The sequence below is a fragment of the Crocuta crocuta genome, unplaced genomic scaffold (genome assembly GCF_008692635.1).
Source record: "Crocuta crocuta isolate KB4526 unplaced genomic scaffold, BGI_CrCroc_1.0 scaffold165, whole genome shotgun sequence".
Lineage (NCBI taxonomy): Eukaryota > Metazoa > Chordata > Mammalia > Carnivora > Hyaenidae > Crocuta > Crocuta crocuta.
In genome coordinates, this window is record NW_027530502.1 from 274,930 (window position 1) to 292,797 (window position 17,868).

The 17,868-nt window shown below is 33.8% G+C and overlaps 1 pseudogene; it reads left to right on the top strand.

The window, feature by feature from the left end:
- The first annotated feature begins 8,236 nt into the window (after positions 1-8,236).
- LOC144233785 (small ribosomal subunit protein eS21 pseudogene) lies at positions 8,237-13,422 on the top strand (annotated as a pseudogene).
- The last annotated feature ends 4,446 nt before the right edge of the window (positions 13,423-17,868 follow it).

Below are 17,868 nucleotides of genomic sequence, written 5' to 3' on the forward strand. Positions count from 1 at the left end.
GGTGGCATTAGTGACCACATACACTAGGAATAGGCCAGCTGTGTACTGTGGTCTTATCAGGTTTTTTTCCACTAACTAGCATATCATTTTAATTTCCCATTGTCATAGTTTCTTAGCCACAGAAGGTGATTGCTGAGTTAGGCTATACTTAATATGTTTTCATAATTTGATCATTTTACTTTAAAATTTTCCAAGATCTCCTGGTGGAGGTGTGTCTGTAAGAGAACAAAAGGCTGATTTAAGATGGTAAAATGATTATATTTTGGCTGTAGTGCAAAATATAAAAAAAATCAATTCTCAAGTTAACTTGTCAATCCTTTTTATCTGTTCTGCAATACATAAGCGATATGCACACTAAATATATGTCAACCTGGAAAATATTCATCAATGAAAGGTAAAGAAAAGGAAAGTTACCATCTATTCAATATTACTGTCCAGATCAGCCCTGGCTTAGATTATTACTATTAAGAACTATATTATTCCTGCATTTTCCCCTTAATCATAACTTTAGTGATCTCAAGCCCTTATATATATATTTTTTCTTCTTAAAGTATTCAAGCCTCAATCCCACGTCAAACAAATAGCTTTTGAAACCTAATCATCTAGACATTTAATTACAAGCATTTCTCATCCATATATTTCCATAGTTGTTATTACTCTAGTCTGCCAAGTACAGGGTCTTCACATTTTGGTCTTCACTCACATATTGCACTTGTACTTAGTTCTATTTTGTGGGTATTTTATGATCAAACTTGGCCTAAATCCATTAACAATGAGTTATATTCTTATACCCCCAAAATTACATACTTACATTTAAACCAACATATATAACAGAAAAGAATATTGTGTGGATGGAGTGTGGCTAGGTTGACAGATAGCATAGGATTCTTAACCTTCATTAGCAAGAGAAAGGGAAATTGTACAGGGAAGAAGAACTAAGCTGGCACCAGAGGACCAGTTGCACATGAGATTGAGAAAAAAAATCTCCTTGAGCCTCCCCCAACCAATTTCATGGCCTAGAGAAATCCAAATCTCCCCTGAAGATTTGTAATAATTCTTTCAGTGCTTTTATTCTTTTGGCTTCTTCTACTTCTCGGGTGGTAACTTCTTTAGCCATCACCTTTGTTCTACTCTGTGTTGAGAATCACATGAGTTTTAGTTGCCTTCTTTTGCTTTCTCAATCAAAACATATTTAGACAAATATGTGAGTGCAAAATACACTCAAATTCGCACAAACACAATGTGTGAGTGAAGGCCAAAATTTGAAAACCTTGTACTTGGTAGACGAGAGTGGTAAAAATAACTATGGAAATATATGGATGAGAAATACTTGTAATTAACATTAATTTCTTTGTAGAATAACTCAACATTTGGCGGGCATTTTGGATGGGGTCATATCATCCATCAAAAGGGCCATGCCATATTTATGAACCCACATGTGCTGCTTCCTTATTTCTTTTCTCCCTCTCTTTCTATTATGCATATGCTCTGCATATGGGCAATTACATATGTCCATGTAATTGAGGTACTCAGCATAAAAATGTTCATTGATGCAGTACACTTGAGTACAAGTACAACTTGTGTTGTGCTTATGGATAATTTTCTTTTTACAGAGACGCTATGTAAAGGGGATTTACTAGTATACTGAGCCAAATCCAAATCTGATCACAATGAGAAGAGAGAAGTTGTAATGAATATCCCTGTATAATTTTATGAGCCAATCCAGATAGAATTTCCTAGCAAAGAGCAGTACCAAAGTAGTGAGGTTTTCTAGAGCCATGCTAACTGTGATGAAGATATTTGCATTGCACTCCATCCACGAGATCTCAAAAGAAACAGAACATGTTAACTACTGTCAAAAGTGGATCAGTACTTCATCACGATATTAGATATTCTGTCTTTCCTGTATGGGTGGGCACTTACTGTCTCTTACTCACTGTAGTATGTAGCATACAAGAGAGATTTGCTTTATTCTTTATTTCTCTATTCCACCCTCAGAATAAAGAATGACTGATATGCCTGTGTGTCAGAAGCAGTCTTTCCCAGTTTGTGAGTTTTTATACCTTATTTCTAATCTCCCTCATCAGCATTCTGCAAAGATCTTTGGAATAGAGCAATTGGATGCAGATTTACCACATGTCAGGGACTCCTAAGAGTCTAAGCTGCAATTCAACCCTGTACTTCAAAGTTGAAAAAAATTGTTAAATGTTGATCTGTTTCTTCTCTCCTATGTATGGTGATTTCCCTTTCCATCCACTGTGATGCCAAAGTTGAAACAGTGATGTGTTACGTCTTTGTCAGAAAGAGTTTGTCATATTTTGGATTTCAGGTAATTAAGTCACTTTGGAGCCTAAGATCTAAGTTGGGCTTAAAATTTTTCCATGTGTAAATTATCTTTGTTGTTTTCATTTTTTTAGTGACATTGCCCTGCATACTTATGTATTCTAATGGAAGCAAAAGTTTCAAGCTATGCTTTTTAAATTGTTCTCTCACTTTGCAAATTATAAATTTCAGTTTTTATAAATATTAGTATCAAACTATCTTATACTATTAAGAGGTTAAGAGAACACATATTTAATATAAAGATAAGGCTATCTTATTATAATAAGTGATATTCCAGTATCATAAGAAAACAAAATGTTATAAGAATATTAATCACATAAAACATGAAAAATGACTCCTTCTGAGCAAAATTCTGACACATGCCACAACACAGTTGAAACTTAAAGACATTGTGCTAAGTGAAATAAACCAGGCACAAAAGAATAAATATGGTATAATTCAACTTACATGAGATATCTACAGAAGTCAAGTTAATGGAGACACCAAATAGAATGTTGATTGCCAGGGACTGAAAACATTCCCATTGGCCAAAGTTGGAACAATTTAAGCAGAAAGTAAATAACAATGTTGGATTATAACCTAAAGAATAAAGTAAACATGCATGAACACACACTGATATAATAATAACATAAACATGCATGGATACACATTGATATAAATAAATGATTGAGCAAATGGATGAAATGGAGGGGAAGGCAATACTTCTTTGCAGAAAATCCCAGTTAGTAAATATAAAAATAATGAAATAGAAAAATACACATTAGTAATCACTGCGGGCAAGATCCACAGACCATACTAATCCTTGTGGGTGAGAGTTTAAAGAGAAACAATATTTTCCTAGATTTGAAAGATGTATTCCTCAATATATTTTTATTACAGTGGAAACAAGATAATATTATACTGGGGAAATATGGCAGATACTGTAAGAGTTGCTATTTTTTCCCTTTTTAATACATATAAATATAATATTCCCCTTGATATTAGACACTAAAAAAAATCCTCCACAAATTGAAGGAGTCTAAAAATTCTAAATCAATATTTTTCAAAATTGCCAAGATAAGAAAACAGGGAAGACAAGATCTTCCTGTCATCTTCCAGTCACAGGCTGGAAAATGAAAAAAAATCAATAATAAATGAAATGTGAATACTGAATTGGATGCCAGAATGAAAAAAAAAAAGATATTGGTGAAAATACCAGACAAATATGAATCAATTATATAGTTTAGCTAATAACTAATTTCTTAGTGTCAATAATGGGTATGTAAGATGTTAAAATTGGGGCAAATTGAGTGAAAGAGATAAGAGATATCTGCATACTATTTTTACAACTGTTCTTTTAGTTTAAATTTATTTCAAAATAAAAATATTAAAAAATGAATTTTACCCACTTTTAATGGTAGGATTTGTGGGGGCAATCATGTCTCTCTTTTGGGAGGGAGGGTAATTATTTTAGATATTTGAAAGTAACAAAACAATATTTATGTACTTGGGTACATATTCATTCTTCTTTATTCATTCATACATTTATCCATCCATCCATCCATTCATTAATTCACTTAAGAGCGTTCTAATATTCAATTTTCACTGAATTACTTAGGTTTGGCAACATACATGTAAATATTTTTAACTGGAGCTTTAATGTAATCTTTAATACAGTTTCTCATTTGGAGTCTTATATACTATGAAATGTTACATATAAAATACACTCTCTTCTTTAAATAAGAACTACCTGGAAAATCCACATTAACAGTAGTTTGGTAAAATCCAATTCTTCTGGATTTTATAGTGACTGATATTTGTGACTAATTTAATTTTAATACCTACTAACCTTTATCAGTTATTATTAAATTGTCATTATTTACCTTTCTTATTTATAAGAAAATAAAAATGACACCTGAGGAACAGTAGTACCATCTAAAAGTAATACTTTCTTTGCTCTTCTTTTTGTTATTTAATTACAACCATTGTCAAAAAATTCTAAATGTGAGCTTAAAAATATACAATGAGACTACTGAAAGCAAGGGAAAAAAAATAGTACTATTTATCCCCTAGGCAAACAAAAACAGATCCAATGCAAACATAACACCTTCTTTATATTCAGGTCATTGCAAGTGATTCCAATCTTTCTCAAGAAGCTTTCAGTCATTAATCTATCAGTCATGAAGTGTATGTAAACACACACACACACAAATGAATACATATATGAAACCACTTCTTTGGTAATATAGAACCATCTGTTTATGTTGTGTACTCTAAGTCAATAAAAGAGTTGATTTCTGACTCGATATATACATTCCCAAGGGCCATATGGCTACCTACCTATCACTTTCCTTGACAAAGCAGTAGAAAATCTGACAGTTGTCAGAAAGGATTTTAGTAAGCATCCTAAAAATAAAAAGAAAGAGCAAACTGTTTTGATCTTTTTTCAAGTGATATCAGCTCTAGAAAGTGCTAGAAGAGTAAATACAAATGATAGTTTCATTTTGAAATAGACTGCTAAATGTTATTGATATCATTTAGAATCCAGAGTAGACTGAACCAAAACTTTATAGTGGATGACTTTTAAACTTGGGAATATTAATGGAGATTATTGTGCATTTTTTTCATTCTACTGTAGTTTCTAACTCTGCAATCTTTGTACTTACTAGTGCCACAGCAACCAACCTCTATTCCTCGTGTATACCTTTCTATGGAAACTGGATTTATGCCAACTTTTCTTCTTTCCTTTTCTTCTTCTCTCCCTTCCTTCTGATACATATATATGAAGTGTTGATTACACACTAGGCTCTAAGCTTAGAAGTCATACAGCATTGTATATAAAATAGTCACAGCTCTTAGTCACACACAGAATGTGTGACTTGCTGTCTAGTAGATTTAAAAAGACAATAAACAAATAAATATACGCACATCTCTTGCATTCTGTGGTGCATCTCCTTACCTCGTCTCTGATATTAGCCTCAGTTAATATAAGTTGTAGTAGACAGTTCTGGTGAGACCAATTCTTACATTTAGTATCTCGCCACTTTTCTTCCCTAAAGACTTCTCCAATACTACCATATTTTGGCCTCTGAGCACATGCTGATAAGAAGGTCAGGATACAGGGCTGGTTGAAGCCTCCGGAGGCCATCCTCTGCCAGTGGAAGAAAGCTTCTGATAGATAAATGCTTTAGCCTTTCATCTACTAGGAAGTCAATTCAAGCAGGCTTTTTAAATAATTATCAAGGGCTGCTCTTAGAACTGTGCATCTGTTATTCAAGAATGTGAAATGTATAATACATCCTGATACAGAATTTTCTTTATTCCCTGAATTGTTCACTTTATTCTATTATATCTCCATTCTGGGCTTCATCCTTCTCCAAAACATTTGAATTCAATTCCTTGTTTCAAGTTCTGCTGTTAGAGGATCAAAAAATTAGAAGAATATCCTTTCAGTTCAGCAAATGAATGTATAATTATAAATCACATTATTTTTGATGACTAATAAAGAAAAGGCGATTACCAAGAGAGAAACATTTATGGATTTTTCCAAGGGGTAGGGAGGCTTATAGGGAGTTAATTCTGTTGGCCTGGAATTGACCTGAGTGACTTTTCTTAAGTATCTCAAGAGCACTGGCTCCTGCTTAAATTATGAAATACACCGGTTAATACAAAGAGCCCTGTGATGAATTTGGGGATGGTTTGTTTAAGCTTGGAAGTGGTGATTATTAATAGCATCAGTTTGATTGACAATTTATACCTTCTGAGAATCTCAGAGGACTCTTCCATGGCACTCCTTACATAGCAAGAAATACATCTACATTCCTGGCAAGGTATAAGAAGCTGCAGTTGAGACTCTATTTTAAGCCTCCTGGTTCTTCTGTGTCATAAGACCACCTTGGTGGCTTCTGATCATATCAGGAGGATCATAATGACCATCATGACTCTCATAAAGCAGGAAAAATGAAAACTTGAGTAAGTGTTCTAATCATTGGTGAAGAAGCATATTCTTAATGCTGTTCTTATCTTGTATCTTTTTTCTAAAATAAACCATAGGTTAGTGAACATTGACATTTTGGGTACTATAAATTTTCTCTAACACTAAAACCCTGTCTAACTCCCAATGTTATGAAGAGGAGATCATATTTATCAATGAAGAAACTATATTATTTTTGTTATTATTGTTATTATGAACAAATCACTCAATGTATGTTGGTTTAACATTCAAGAAGGATCAGTATAATTTTCCATATGAAAAGGTATAAAAAGACAAATCTTGTGATTCTCTCATTAAAGAAGGTATTTTACAAAATTCAATATTCATTCCTGAGAACAACTGTAAACAAATGAAGAATTGAAAGAAACTTTCTCAACCTGATAAAGAGCATTTATGTAAAACCTATAGCTGACATCATATTTAATGTTAAAAGGCCTTTAACAAGAACAAGACAAGGATATCCACGTTTACTACTTTTACTTCAACACTGTAGTAGATAATAGCAAGTGCAATAACACAAAGAAAAATAAGACTCCAGATTGGTAACAAAGACATAAAACTCTGTTTAACATGAGTTGTTGACATAATTGGCTATGTAGAAAATGTAATGGAAACTAAAATAATGTGCTAGAATTATTGAGGTGAATAAGATTTTAGAAAACAGCTGACAAAAATTTGTAATATTTCTATATGCTTTTAACTAATAATCAGCAATTGAAGCAATAAAAGCAGTTTGTAATACCATCAAAAGTACACAGTAATTAGGCATAAATTTTACAATAATGGTCAGAGTCATACACTAAAAATTATAAGACATTGTTGAAAGCCACTAAAGATCTCAATAAAAGGAGAAATATACTTTGTTTATGGGTTAAGTATCAGTATATTTAAGATGAAAAATTTCTCAAAGTCTGGGCATAATGCATTCCCAATCAAAGATCAAACAGGTTTTTCCCTTGTACAACTAAGAAAATGAGTATAAAAATCAAATAGAAATGCAAAGAACTAGATTAACCAAAAATCTGAGAAAAAATGATAAGTAAAACCTACTTTTAAGACTCATTATAAAGCTATAATTATCAAAAAGTATGGAATTTGTGTTAAGGTAAATGAGCAGATCTGTAGAATAAAATAGAGAGTGCAGGATTAGACTTAACATGTATATTGACAACTGGTTTTAGCAAATGTGCCAAGTATACTCAGGAGAGAATGAATCATCTTTTTGACAGATGTTACTGAAATTACCATATCCCTCAATTTAAAATACTTTGATAAATGTTTTATGTTATATGCAAAAAATTAATTCAAATCAGATCACACATAAAAATGGAAATCCTAAAGTTATGAAAATTTCTGAAGAAATCTTAAGAAAAAAATCTTTGTGCCACTAAGTTAGACAAATACTTCTTAGAGATTGCAACAAAAGCATATTCCATAGAAGAGAATTTGATATATTGGACCTTGTGAAAAAAAAGTCACTTACTACAGACTGGGAGAATATTTTTGCAAATCATGTATTGGATAAAAGGCTTGTGGACATACTCCACAAAGAGCTCTCAAAAGTCAGTAAGAAAAAAACCACTGAAAATATTTAAGCAGCTACTTTAAAAAGGTATAGATTTCCAGTAAATATATAATTTCAATAAATATATATGATTTCCAATAAATATATATTTCATATATGTTCAAAATCATTGATCAGTGAGGAAACACAAAGCAAAACCACATTAAGGTGTCACTCCACTCTTATGGTAATGGCTTAGCTAAAAAAAGAAAGGAAGGAAAAGAAAGAAAGAAAAAAGAACTGATCATGACAAGTGTTGGCAGGATATGGAGGAACTGAAAGACACTGTTGGTGAAAGTGTTAAATGGCCTTTCTACACCTACACTGGTGGCCGTGACAGCAAGTGTGCCCTGTAAATGCAGAATATTGCCTGTGAATTCCTGGATGGGTACCTGCCCCGTAAATGCTCTTTCAGCAACCCTACACCAAGGACAACACATCCATCCAGATGAACATGATCAAGATTGACATGGTGACAGACAAGTTCAACGGCCAGTTTACAACCAACACTATCTGTGGGTCCATTTGCAGGATGAATGAGTCAGGTGACCCCATCCTCAGACTGGAAAAGGCCTTGGGCAGTGTTTCAAAGAACTGCTCACTGGAGAGGATCACATATGTGAAATATTTATCACAAATAAATAGCAACCCCTCTCCCCCACAAAAAGAAAGAAAATGTAAAATGGCACCTCCACTTTGAAAACCGTTTGCTTGTTTTTGCCTTTACCATGTCATATAGCCATTCCACCCCTAGATATTTTTCCAAGAGAAATAAAAGCTATTTATCAGTGTATATAAAGACTTGTACAGAAATGTTCTTAGCAACTTTATTTGTAATAGCCAGAATCAAGCAACAATCTGACTGTTAGCAGGTAAATAGATTAAAAAAATTGTAGTCTGGTCATACAATAGAATACAACTCAGCAATAAAAACTTATATATGATACATATGTAAATTAATCCCATCTTTATTATGTTGAGTGAAAAAAAAACTGTCATAGAAGAGAATTTACTTAACAGTTCTATTTATATAAAACAAAAGATGCAGGGGCACCTGGGCGGCTCAGTTGGTCAAACGTCCGACTTCAGGTCAGGTCATGATCTCACAATTCGTGGGTTTGAGCCCTGCAATGGGCTCTGTGCTGACAGCTAGCTCAGAGCCTGGAGCCTGCATCAGATTCTGTATCTCCCTCTCTCTCTGTGTCTTCTTGACATTGACTGTTTGTCTCTTGAAAAAGTGTTTTTCCCCCTTCTCCTTCCTCTTCCCTTGGAATTGTGTGCTTTTGCTATAAAATCTAGAGAACCTATGTAGCACATATAGACCTGCCTTGTGTTTAGGTTTTCTAATTATTCTGATTAATTTCTCTTAATCACTCCCTGTGTGAGGAGAAATAAGAGGATATTTCAGAGCGCTCATTACAGAGCTAAGACAGGCTGTCTAATACAGAATCTACAGAATTTCATGAAATATTTGGCCAGTGTTATTCTCCATTTCACACAGAACAAATTCCTATTAAAGGGAAAAATCTTCTGTCATAGCGTCTTCTCAAATCCTTAATCATAATGATACATACATTTGCTGGCTAGTGGACTGAAGCAGAGAGTTTGACCTATATGAGTTAGACAGAATAGGTAGGTACTAAGTTTTTATTTGGTAAATTACATCAGCAGAATGTACAAAAGAGCAAAGGAATATATTTGCAAATGGTGCTATGAAAATGGGATTAAATGAAAATAATGTACTAAGATAAGAGTTTAACATGAATTACAGTGTAACAAAACTAAACAAACTGATAATTTTCCTATATAGTTCTTAACATTAGGATAAAGTAATTATTTCATAGATAGAATTGGTAGAAACATATTCAAGGTTAACTATGTTCTGTGTGCATCTGAATGAATTGGTCTTAGCCAACTGTTTTGTGTATTTGAAGATATTATTTAATCCTTCAAAGTAATAACAATTATGATGCTTTTTATAGATTTTAGTATCCCCTGTTACTGTGGGTCACCTTACATTTATCCAAAATGAAAGAATAAGAAGGCCATGGTCAGAGATCTAACTTAATGAAATGGATATAAGTTACATGCTTGATGGAGAATTTAAGGCATCAATCATAAAGATACTCACTGAGCTTGAGAAAAGAATGTAAGATATCAGTAAGGCCCTTGCCACAGAGATAAAAGAGTTTAAAAAGAATCAATTGGAGATGAAGAATGCAATACACGAGATTAGGAACACTATTGATGCAATGAACAGTAGGCTAGAAGAAACAGAGGAATAAATTAATGACTTAGAAGGCAATGTAATAGAAAGTAATGAAGCTGGACAAAAGATAGAAAAATTATGCAAAATGAGAGTAGAATTAGGGAACATATTGATTCTATAAAACTTAATATTCATATTATAGGATTCCCAGAAGAAGAAGAGTGCAGAAAATTTATTTGAAAAAGTAATAGCTGAAAGCTTCCCTAATTCCCTGACAGATACCCAGATCCAGGAGGCAGAAAGAACTCCCATCAAAATCAATAAAAATAGGTCCACATCAAGACATATTATAATTAAATTTGCAAAATATAGCAGTAAAGAAAAAAATCTTAAAACTGTCAAGACAAAAGAATGCCTTCACTTACAAGGGAAAACCCATCCAGCTAGCAGGGGATTTTTCAACAGAAATATGGCAAGCCAGAAGAGAGAGGCAAGATATATTCAAACTGCTGAATGGGAGAAATCTGCAGCAAGAATATGCTATCCAGCAAGGCTGTCATTCAGAATAGGAGAAATAAAGAGTTTCCTAGACAAACAAAAACTAAAGAGTTTGTGACAACTAAACCAGCTCTGAAAAAAATATTAAAGGGGACTCTCTGAGTGGAAAGGAGAGACCAAAAGTGACAGTATAAAGCAGGAAATACAAAAGCAGTAAAAATGAATATTTCTGCAAAAAATGAGTCAAGAAAGTCACAAAGAAAAGGATATAAAATATAACGTACACCTAAATGTAGAGAGGAGGGGGAAAAGAATGTGTTCAACCTGAATGACTATCAATTTAATATAAACTACTATTTGCAGAAGAAGTTATATACAAACCTAATGGTAACCGAATATCAAAAACCACTAATAAGCATGCAAAGAGAAAAAAAGGAAGAAATCTGAATATGTCAGTAAAGATCAACTGCAAAACATGAAAGAGGGGAAAGACAAAAGAGGCTCAGGGAAAATATCCAGAAACAACCACAAAACAAGTAAAAGGTTGCAATAAATATACCTATCAATAATTACTGTGAATGTAAAATGGACTAAACACTCTAATCAAAAGACATAGGGTGTTGGAATCAATAAAAAATGAGACCCATCTATATGATGCCTGCAAGAGACTTGTTAGGCATAAATAAACCTTCAGATTGAAAGTGAGGGGATGGAGAGACATTTATCATGCAGATGGATGTCCAAGGAAAGCCAGAGTTATAATACATACATAGGACAAAGTAGGCTTTAGAACAAAGATAGTAGTAAGAGACAAAGAAGGACACTACATAATAATAAAAGGGGCAATACAATAAAAACATACCACAATTGTAAATATTTATACACCTAGCATAGAAGCATCTCCAAATATAAAACAATAACAAACATAAAGGAACACATTGATATTAATACAATAATAGTATGAGACTTTAACACCCCACTGATATCAATAGACATATCATCTAAGCAGAAAAATCAACAAGGAAACAATGACTTTGAATGACACACTGGACCAGATATACTTAACAGATATATTCAGAACACTCCATCTTGAAAAAGCAGAATACACATTCTTTTCAAATGCATATGGGACATTCTCCAGAATAGACCACATCTTAGGCCACAAAAGAGGCCTTAACAAATACAAGACTGACATCCCACCATGTACCACTTCTGACCACTATACTGTGAATATAGAAGTCAACCACAAAAAAAGCATCTGGAAAGGCCACAAATACATTGAAGTTAAATAACATGCTACAAAACAACAAATGGGTCAACCAGGAAATAAAAATTCACATGGAAGTATAGGAAAATGAAAACAGAACAGACCAAAACCTTTGGAAGGCAGGAAAGGTGACCCTTACAGGAAAGTATATAGCAATACAGGTTTACTTCAAGAAGCTGGAAAAGTCTCAAATAAACTATTTAATCTTACACATAAAAGAGTTAGAAAAAGAACCGCAAAGACCAAAGACAGCAGAAGGAAGGGAATAATAAAGATTATTATAGAATTAATGACATGGAAATTAAATAAAACAATAGAACAGATTAATGAAACAGGAGCTGGGTCTTTAAAAAAAATATTCAAGAGGGGCGCCTGGGTGGCTTAGTCGGTTAAGCGTCCGACTTTCACTTAGGTCATGATCTCGCGGTTCGTGGGTTTGAGCCCCGCGTCGGGCTCTGTGCTGACTGCCAGCTCAGAGCCTGGAGCCTGTTTCAGTCTGTGACTCCCTCTCTCTCTGACCCTCCCCTGCTCACGCTGTCTCTCTCTCTCTCTCTCCTAGAAATAAATAAAACATTTAAAAAAAAAATTCAGGAAATGATTAATCTCTAGTCAGACTAATCAAAAAGAGAGAGAGGGAGAAAAGAGACTCAAATAAACAAAATAACAAATGACAGAGGAGAAAGAACAATCAACACCACAGAAATACAAACAATTGTAAGAGAATAAATTGAAAAATTATATGGTAACAAATTGGACAACCTATAAGAAATGGATAAATTCTTAGACTCATATAAACTACCAAAACTGAAGCACGAAGGGGTTCCTGGGTGGCTCAGTCAATTAAGCATCTGACTTTGGCTCAGGTCATGATCTCATAGTTTATGGGTTCTAGCCCTGCGTCGGACTCTGTCAGGTCAGCTCAGACCCGGGAGACTGCCTCGGAGTCTGTGTCTCCTTCTCAAACTCTGTCCTTCCCCTGCCCATGCTGTCTCTATCTCTCTCAAAAATAAATAAATATTTTTAAAAAAATTGTTTTAAAGCTGAAGCAGGAAGAAATGGAAACTTTGGACAGATTTATTATGAGCAAGAAAATTGAATCAGTAATCAAAAAACTTCTAGAAAACAAAAGTTCAGGACCAAGATGGCTTTACAGGCCAATTCTTCTAAACATTTAAAGAACAGTTAATACCCATTCTTCTCAAACTAAGAAACAGACTCTTAACTATAGATAATGAACTGATGATGACTAGAGGAATGTGGACAAAGTGATGAGTGAAATACATGATGGGGATTAAGGAGGGCGTTTGCCGTGATGAGTATTGGGTGTTGTATAGAAATGTTGAAACACTATATTTTACACAATAAACTAATATTACACTGTATGTTTTCTAACAGGAATTAAATAAAAGCTTAAAACAGAAAATTAAAAACAACTTCTGTATCAATTCATCAGTGATTATGTAGTTTAGATTTTGCTTAGATTTCCTTAGTTTTAATGTAATGGCTATTTTCTGTTCCAGGATTCCATGCAGAATGCCAGTTTACATTTTGTTGTCCTGTCTCCTTAGGCTCTTCTTTGTTGTGACAGTTTCTCAGACCTCCTTGGTTTTTGATGACCTTGACAATATTGAAAAATAATTATCAAGTATTTTTGGAGATCCTCCTATACTGGAATTTCTTTGATGTTTTTGTCATAGTTAAATTGGGGCTATGAATTTTGGAAGATCACAGAAGTAAAGTACCATTTTCCCCATTATATCCAGAGTAAATTCTAACATGATTTATCACTGTTGATGTTGACCTTGAACACCTGTTGAAAATAGTATTTGTTGGAGATTGGCTCCAGCCAGAGTCCAGGGGTCCCTGAAGGATGGATGGTGTCGGCAAGGGAGGGATGAGAGAAGTACGAGAATCTTTCTGGTCACCAGGCAGACATCTCTGCTCTGACTGGGCTCAACTTTATTTTATAATTAAGTGTTTGGGGGACGGCACAGAAGTGGCATTTACCTTAGACAATGATTTCTGATGACAAACTTCTTTGATATGTAAGAATTTCCCCGGAACATAGATTTGTAGAAGACTCCTGCATAACCTTTATCAATAGTGATTGAGGTAGGTGATTTAGATCCTTATCCTATGGGGAAGGAAGGTATATTTAGCATACAAGACAATGTTTTTAGCATAAAAAGGGTGAAGTTACTTCTTTGTGAACAGGGGTCAAACAGGTCTTTCAGGAAACACCTCTGCTCCCATAATCACAAAAGAAGTTCCTCAATAGGTTTTTTCACAGGGAGCAATCAGCATATTCAAGGCCAGAATAAGTAACTCCAAATACTGATAACAAATGCCTTGGAGAGGGGGGCAGTGCTCCAAGCAGAAACAATTGGGTGGGGGGATATCTGCCCTTAACTCTAAATTAGGCTCTTTGTCTCAGGGCCAGACTCAGTTGTAACTGGTGTTCTTAGCCTCCTTTATTATGTAAGTCTTGGATCTGCAAGGCCCATAGGAAGAGCCTTTTAACAATCATCCACAATGTTTTCATCTGAAATCTCTTTGGAAAAGGCAGGGATATGCTCTTCCTTATGAGCAATCTGTGTGGGGAATCTGGAATATTGTGAGGCCTGGTCAATACCAGAAGGCTCATTTCCAACATGAGCCAGTAGTAGCAGGAGGAGATACCAGTTTTCATTTCTCATGTCAGGAGCTGTGCAAATGCTACCATTTCCTCACTGTGACTGTCATCCAGCGAGGCTAGTGCAGCTCCCAGCATTTGTGAAGCTTTTTTCACTGCAAATTACTGTTCTCTGTGTGTGTGTTTTTCTTTCTGCCTTTCACACTATTCAAATTGTTTGAGGTTTGTCATTTAGGAGATCTTTCAGTTGACTCCTGTTTGTCTTCAACACAGACTTATCAATGTAAGTTGTTTTTGTTTCCCTATTTTGTTTGCTTGTTAGTTTTTATATGTTTTTGTTCTTCTTAGTGTTTCTTTGCTTTCTGTTTTAAACTTATCTAGCATATTTCTCCATAGAGTCTTGGCTGTTCCTGGTGGTTTTTATTGGAGATTCTTATTTAAATATATGATTGGGTGTTAGATAACACATGTTGCTGGGCGTGTGGTTTCCCTGAGGTCATCTTATCTGACAGATCAAGGAAATAAGTATGTATATCAATCAACACATAGGCACATATTATAAATATTTCTATATGCAATCACTGTATCCACATGAAGTGAAACATGAGTACATAGTAATATCTTTAATTCTTTTGTTTTTTTTAAGTTCTTGTCCGTTATCACATCATTTTATTCTCATTGTCTTGCTTATCTGTATCATCTAATTACAAAACAAAGAGAATTAGCTCCCACAATCCACCACCATTTACTTAATTTAATTCCATATGTGTATAGTAGTATCACAATTACTAACCCATGTCCACATAGCCCTAGGAAATCTTTTATAAACTAGAATACATGAAATTCTTTTGTCTTTAACATTATAGATTTTATTCATTTCCAAATAAATTTGTACTGGTACTGCTTCCTCCCAACTTAAGTGAAGGTGCTTCACGTACTTTTAGTACTGTTAGTCTCCTATCGTATTATGGATACCTTATTGGAATGTTCCAACCTCCTAAATATTCTTTTACATTTGCATAGAGGTTTACCATCTGTGCCTTAAAGTTACATGTGTTTTGACAAATATATAATATCATATAGCTATTATTACACTGTCATACAGAATATTTTCACATGCAAAAACTTATCTGTACATTGTGATACAACCTTCACACCGTATCCACCCCCAATGCTTGGCAATCCCTGATCTCTTTTGTCTTTATAGATTTGTTTTTCTCTAGAATGTCATGTAATTGGAATAATATGCTATGGAATAATACACTTTTCAGATTGTATTCTTTTACTCAGCAATATGTATTAAAGTTTCTCTACATCTTTCTATTGCTTGATTGCAAATTTCCTTTTTATTGATAAACAGTATCCCATTTTATGTATTACTCTAATTGGGTTATCTATTTATCTATTGAAAGACATCTTGGTTGCTTCTAGTTCTGGGAAAATTATGAATAAAGCTGCTATAAATATTTGTATGTTGGTTTTTGTGTGATCTTAAGCTTATATAGAAGTTAAATAAATACCTAGGAATGAGATTTTTATTTTCTTTAGTTTTCATTATTATTTTATTTATTTATTTATTTACTGTTTTATTTATTTCTGAGAGAGAGAGAGAGGGACAGTGTGAGCGGGGGAGGGTCAGAGAGAGAGGGAGATACAGAATCTGAAGCAGGCTCCAGGCACTGAGCTAGCTGTCAGCCCAGAGCCCAATGCGGGGCTCAAACCCACAAACTGTAAGATCATGACACGAGCCAAAGTCGGACGCTTAACTGACTGAGCCACCCAGGTGTCCCAGGAATGAGATTTTTGGATTACAGGGTGAGAGTATGGTTAGCTTTGTACAGTACTGTCAAACTGTCTTCCAAGTGACTATGTATCCTCACTGTAAATTCTTGAGAGTTTCTGTTGATGTGCATCCTCATCAGCATGTGACTTTATCAGGTTTCATTGGTTTATCTGTCTTGTTGTTTAATTGTTGTTTTAGCGATTCTAATAGGTAGTGTAGTGGTTTCTAATTTTTTAAATATGCTATTCTCTAATACTCTGGTTTCTCTTCAGATCACATAAACTTTCATCTTTTAAATATGCTATTCCCTAATAATAAGTGACGTAGAGCATCTTCCATATTCTTAGTTGTCTTCTATATATCTTCCTTAGTGAGTTGTCTGTTCAGATATTTTACCCATTTTTCAATGGATTGTTGGTTTTCTTACTGTTGAGCTTGAAGATCTCTTGCATATTTTGGTTACAAGCCCTTAATTAGATAGTGTTTTGTAGATATTTTTTCCAAGTCATGACTTGTCATTCTCTTAATGGTGTCTGTAAGATACCCATTTGTAGAAGAACCATTTGTTGAAAAGACTACTATTTTTCTAAGGAATTGCTTTTGCTTCTTTGTTGAAATTGTTTTTCTATATTTGTGTGAGTCTATTTCTGGGTTTTGTCTTCTGTTCTGTTTGTGTGCCTATTTTTTCACAATACCACACTATCTTGTTTACTGCAACTTTATAATACATCTTGAGTTGTGTAGCTTCATTTCTGTTGATTTACATGTCTGTTCTTTCACTATGACCACACTCTCTTAATTATTGCAGCCTTATAATAAATCTTGAAATTGTGTAATGTAATGTCTTCTAACTTTGTTCTTTATCAATATCATGTTGACTATTCTTTATCTTTTGGTTTTCATATAACTGTAGAATCAGTTTATCAATTTTCTAAAATTACTTTCTGTATTTAGATTAGAATTGCATTAAATTTATAGATTAAATTTGAAAGAATTAACATCTTAATTATACTGTGTCTTCCAGTCCATGAACAAGGACTCTATCCTCAATCATCCTTAAGTTTTCTTAAGAGTTTCTTTTAATCTATGAATTATTTAGAAGTGTACTCCTTAAATTCTAAGTATATAAGGATTATCTTGCTTTGTTTCCATTATTTACTTCTAATTTAAATCCACTGTAGTTTTGAGCATATATTATTTGATCCCTATCATTTTAAATATGTTGAAGTTTACTTTTAGATCAAAAGTATATCATATCTTCATGAATGTTCAATTTCCTCTTAAGAATAATGTGTATATTTTGATTGTTGGATGGAGTATTTAATAAATGTCAATTAGATCAAATTAGTTAATGATAGCCAAGAAATATAACATATATATACACACACCAAACTTTATATAGATATAGATATATCATCCTGGTGATTTTAATTTTAATATGTAACTCTGGGGTATACAACACACAGCGAATAAAAACCACCACCAACAACAAAGCCTTTTTTACGATCCAGGTGGAGAAATAAGATAAAAGACACTTGGTCCTGTGTAGGTGACATACACATACTTATTGGGAAATTACAGAATTGCTCTTTATTCCCT